The sequence below is a fragment of the Lemur catta genome, chromosome 11 (genome assembly GCF_020740605.2).
Source record: "Lemur catta isolate mLemCat1 chromosome 11, mLemCat1.pri, whole genome shotgun sequence".
Classification (NCBI taxonomy): Eukaryota; Metazoa; Chordata; class Mammalia; order Primates; family Lemuridae; genus Lemur; species Lemur catta.
In genome coordinates, this window is record NC_059138.1 from 97246587 (window position 1) to 97252340 (window position 5754).

General features: G+C 41.8%; 1 pseudogene; it reads right to left on the reverse strand.

Annotated features, from left to right (window-relative positions):
• Nucleotides 1-1472: 1472 nt before the first annotated feature.
• Nucleotides 1473-4578, reverse strand: LOC123647027 (annotated as a pseudogene).
• Nucleotides 4579-5754: the final 1176 nt, after the last annotated feature.

Below are 5754 nucleotides of genomic sequence, written 5' to 3' on the forward strand. Positions count from 1 at the left end.
ACAAAACAGACATGTTCAACATGTACCTGTTAAAAACCTCACGCAGCTCCAGGCTCAGCAGAGGAACGCGAGTGGCAGCAGCCCACGTGGAACAACGGCAGCTCCTCCTCCAAGACTCCAACTGTCATTCATCCTGTAAGTTCGTTTGATAAAGACAAAATCTGTACCAAAATCCTTGCTTGGTGAGATCACAAGCTTTTCTCTCTGGCAATTTCTTTTAATTATCCATTAAACTATCCATTACAGATTTTTAACAACATATTTAAAACTCCTACTAGTCAAAGGTCAATCGTGGGCTTCACTGTAATATTTTATAACATGTATTCCTTCGTCCCACACCTCCTCAAAATTCATTTCTTCAAAGAATTGATAACTCAACACCCAACATGGATCCACCGTCATAATAAATGTTATGTCTAAAATGACTTAACTAGAACAATTCCAGAGTGCCACTAGCAGAGATCACACAGGAGTGGAACGGAGAACTTTCAATGTGGTCTTCTGGAGGAACAGATAGGTCTTCAAAGCCTGAGGGTTCAAACAGGGGCCATTCACATAGGTAGATTGTCAATGGCCAAAGTATTCACTGGAGGCCTATGGGCAAAGATACTCAGTGATTAAGTGGCCTACATACACCTACGCCTCTTCTTTCCAATATCAAATATAAGAGAAAACTTATTTTCAAAGTCTCTTAGGTATTTTCAATGCTTTCTCAATTATCAGTAGGAAGCTCAGACTCAGTTGTATAGAGTTTGATATGTGTGTCCACCATTAAATCCAGTTTGTGTTTTATATAAAAATTTATGTTAAGCAAAGCCAAGTTAGCTGACCTCTGGTCTGTCAAAGTGTCCCTCAAGTATGCTTCGAGACGTGTTCGTCCACTTTTGTAGCTCTCATTCTCAACCTTCATCACAGGGAGAATACACAGGGCCTTCAGCAATGCATACGCAGTAGGAAAAACTTGACGTCAGGCAGGTAGAGGGCCTCATATATGGTGGGTGGAAGCTCAATATCTTTCCGTCTCTGTTTCCATTCGTTTCTCCAACAATGAAGTTCAGCTGAGAGCGTGTCAGGGTTGGGTAAATCACTTCTGTACATGTCAGCATGGTGCTCCTGACATATCGAATTTGAGTTGACCCATGACTAAGGATACCAGAGATAAGAAGTTAAGAGCTTTGGGGAGCTGTTCTGAGAACATATCTTTAAGTTCCTGAATAATGTGCTCCACTGTTGGAACACTTAGGGTTTCTTTTTAGTAACTCTCAGAGGTTAGTTGAGGTGCCAGGTTACCTTGCTGAGCTCTGCGGAATTTCCCAGGGAGCTTCATCTGAATATTAAGTTTGGTTGCCAAATTTGTGGCATCTTCAAACCAAAACTCATGATAAACTTCAATATTTTCCACCACTGATTGAGTGCATGCAGGGCTGCTGTCAAGCTACTGGCCACAAAGAAGACATCCGAGGTTTGCCCCTGCAGACCTTTCCCAGAGGCCCTTGTAAAAGAGAGGACATTTTAAAAGACAACAGCAGTAACAATGACATCAAAATCTGTTACTGCACTACAGAGGACAAATGCTCTGCCAGCTGTACAGTTATTCCACCTAATAGTCATATCACTATTTACACCATCTAAACATAAAATAAGTGCTTGCAGGAAGTCCACTAAAATTTCAAAGGCATCATGCCTTCCTGTCCACTGTGAATAGCAAATTTCCTTCTGTTCTTTACCCCTTTCTTCACTGTTCTGAAAAAGAACAGAAATTACATTGTCAAGTTCTAAAAGCAGTTGTGTGATGGATGGAAAAAAGAACAAACTTCCTCAAGTGTTCCCAATGCAACAGGTGCTCCCATGACAGGCACTGATTTTGCCAACCACGTGTTTCAGGCACAGGAAGAACAGTGTGTAGATAGCTTGGGTATGTTTCTCTAAAAGTCTAGAAGCATCCACTTTCATTTTGGAAGAAATTCTGCTGGACACAATGTAAGCCCGGCCATGACAACCCCCATAGTTAGCCCCACTTCTCAGTCACTGCAGTGTGACATTTCACAGCCAAAATTTCTGCGTTGGCTTCCTGGGGCGGAAACCCACAGACGCCTCTCAGGCTGTGCGAGTCCGCGGCAAAGCTCACCAGCCCAGGTAGGCGCGCTTCCCGCCGTGTCCGCTGCATCCCAGTGATCAGGGAAAAGAAGTGTGAGTCTCTCACTTCCCTGAGCGTTTCTGCCCAAATGCAGCTCTCACAGATCTCTAGAATCTGTCTACTGCATTTCTGAACAAAGCAATGTGTCAGCTGCTGTTGTCCCAGAGCGCTTTCTCAGGACCTCCCCGGCACCGCGCAGTGCTTGGAAGTCATCGGGAGGAAAGAGACCTCGGATTTCGTCAGCCTCGTGTCCGTCCAGAGGTATGTTTTGCTTCTGCACAAGAATTGAGATTTCAAATAAAGATTTTAGGTATTCTTTGTTTTCCTTCTCCTCAAGGGTTAGAGGTAAAATGTCATCATCCTATTCTTCCCCAGCCGCGTTTGCACTGGCGCTCTGAGCGTGGCTGTTGTTGGTTTCTTTGGGTTTTTGCTCTTGTTCCGGGTTTCATCAATTTTTTTTTGTTTCAGTGTCCTGATTTCATCTTCACTCAATTTCTTTTATTCGTTTTCTGTGTCTGCTGTGTGGACTGTTCACGTGACTGTTAAGGTCAAATACTGCTGCCATTGCGCTATCTTGAAGAACTGTCCTGTAGGGCCGGCGCTGCAGATCACAGAGGTCTCGAGGTGTTTGGCACGTAATCGATAATGTTGATTTAGCTGATCGGGTGTTTTATCTTCTGGGTCTGCTCGCCTGCAACCCTCCACCCACTTGCAGCACCTGGCGGGACCCTGCAGGACCCGCGCAGCTGGGGGCCGCGCGGAGTGTGGCCTCGCTGCCCGCGCCCCCAGGGCTGCCGCCCGCCTGTCCGGCCGGGCAGCTCACTGCTTGTTTTATACTGCTGTTTCTTCCTTTTGTTTTTGACATGTTTTGATGTTTTCAATATAATTTCCCACATGATTATTTTGAATGTCCACTGTACTTTGCCATCTTGTTAACTGTAATTTTCCTTTCTCTGCTCTCACCGATGCTTATGATGCTACTATTTATTAAAACAAGGGACCAGCTATTGTCCCTTCATGAAGTTCTACTTCATCATAATGATGAGATTATCTCATCGTAGGACAAGCGAGTCCTTTAAAATAGAGCCCCTTCAGCTCTCACCCCACCGTGCACACACACACACACACACACACACACACACACACACACAAATTGGTTGCCAGGTTCATTTTCCACAGCTATTTCCTCTTCTTTTTCCAATCTCCCATCATAAATTTTCTGTTCTGTTAGTTCTGTTGTTCTGTTTTTATATTTTTTTACTTTTTACTGAGGTATAATACACATACAGCGATGTGCCCAAATCAGAAGTGAACAGAAAGATCAGTGAGTTAACACACTCACGCAACTGTAACCCAAGGCAGGAGCAGCAGCTGGGAGCTCCCACCCTCCCCGTCCCAAGAGTAACAGCCGTGTGGACTTCTACACCAGGCATTAGTTTTGCCTGGAGTTGAAGTTTATATCATAGGAATAGTGCAACATTTATTCTTCTAGCCTAGCCTCTTTCACTCAAAATTATCTTTGTGAGATTGAGCAGCGACTAGTTCATTTGTTTTAATTAACAGATAAGTAACCTTTCCACATGTGGATGACCACAATTCATTTGTTCATTCTACTCTCGATGAACATTGTTTGTTTCTAACTTGGAGCTATTATAAACTGCTACCATGAATACTTTGTATATGTCTTTCTGTACAGGTGGGCATGAATTTACGTTAGTTCTATATCTAGAAGTTCCTTGTTCACAAGGAATTCCTTTTTAGCTTAACAGACAGTTCCCACTTCCAATAGCTCTACCTCTTCGATTCCCACTTGCAGTGTACAAAATTTCCCTGGTTCACTGGAGTTTTCTTTATTTGGCATTTGTTAAGTTTAATAAACACATTTAAATATTGGCACCTAAAGCAAAAGGATTTCAGAATTCAAAACTTCATAATTACTTACCATGACTTTATGAGAATCTTCAGAATATTAGAGCCCTTAATATCACACCTTATGTGCCCAGTCCAGTATTCAGAAGGGACAGAAATCAGAAAACCCACAGAACCAGATGCATGTAACTCTCACCAGCTGGAAGTTCATTTGTTTCTTCTTCTTCATGAAATTTCAATAGTAATTACAAAAGCTAAATTCTGGAAGACCCTAGAAGCTTGATGAAGGTAACTATATTCTTACAACCAAAATTACTGGCCCATAATGATCTTATCACTTCAGCAATTTTCACATTAGGAATGGATTGTTAATGAATCATTTACTTGATTTGTATATGGGCAATTCAGGAAATGGTGGAAAATATTAAATGAGTTCTTCATGACTCACTCAACACGGTTGTCAGAGGCAGTCGTGGTTATTCCTTTTAGCTGATTTCTGTGACTCCTGCCTAGTACAGACTGTAACTCACCTGTGCGTTGACTGACTCATCCAAACGTTCTGCAGGAATCATCCAGCTCGGCGTCAGGACTTCGCCAGGGGCAGGAGGAGAGTGAGGTGAAGAGGAGCCGGCACTTCCCGGGCAGGAAGGATGTGCGTCACTTTGCTGTATTCTCCTGACTGGCACCCTTCAAAACCACCCAGACAAGATAAAAGGTAATGCCTTTTATCAAAACATCACATGTACCCTATAAATATATAGCTATTGTGTACCCATAATAATTAAAAATTAATTTTTTTTAAAGATAAAAGGTAAAGGGTATTTTTGAACACAAAGCACAGCAACAAAAGTGCTTGTGAGATCCCTGTATCCATCAAAACACAACATTCATGGTATTGTGTATCGGATCCATCTAAGAATATAACTATGGGAGAAACAATTGCAGTGAATAGTGATTATGGAAAAGATTACAAAGGTTATTACCATGGACATGTAAAAATAATATATGATCATACCAAATACTTGCAAAGATACAAAGAAATTGGGTCACTCACCCACTGTGGGTGGGAATGTAAAACCGCACAGCCACTCTGGAGTAGGGAGGGCAGTTTCTCACAGAACTAAACGCGTGTTGACCATACAATGCAGCAATTGCACTCTCAGGTATCTATTCCAGATTATTTACTGAAAAACCTGTACCTAAACGGGCATGGAAGCTTTATTTGTGAAAGCACAAAGCTGAAATAACCCAAATTCCCTTCAACAGGTGACTGATTAAACTGTGATACATTCATACCATGATTTGGCCATTAAAAGGAAAGAAATATTGATACATGCAACAAATTGGATGCATCTCAGGGGATTATTCTGAGTGGAAAAAAGCCGGTATTTCCTCTTCTTTTTCCAATCTCCCATCATAAATTTTCTGTTCTGTTAGTTCTGTTGTTCTGTTTTTATATTTTTTTACTTTTTACTGAGGTATAAATACTGAGGAAATACATAATACATGGATCCATTCATGCAACATTCTTGAAATGATAGCATTACAGAGATGAAGGGCAGATTCTTGGTGCCAGGGCTTGAAGAATCCTTGCAATAGAATTATTGGTCACACAAATCTACATACACATGTGATAAAAACTGAGTAGAACTAAATACACACAGACACACAGAGACTGCACATAAGACTTTTGGAATCTGAATAAGGTCAACGGATCACATCAGCGTGGGATTCTTGGTTGTGAATTT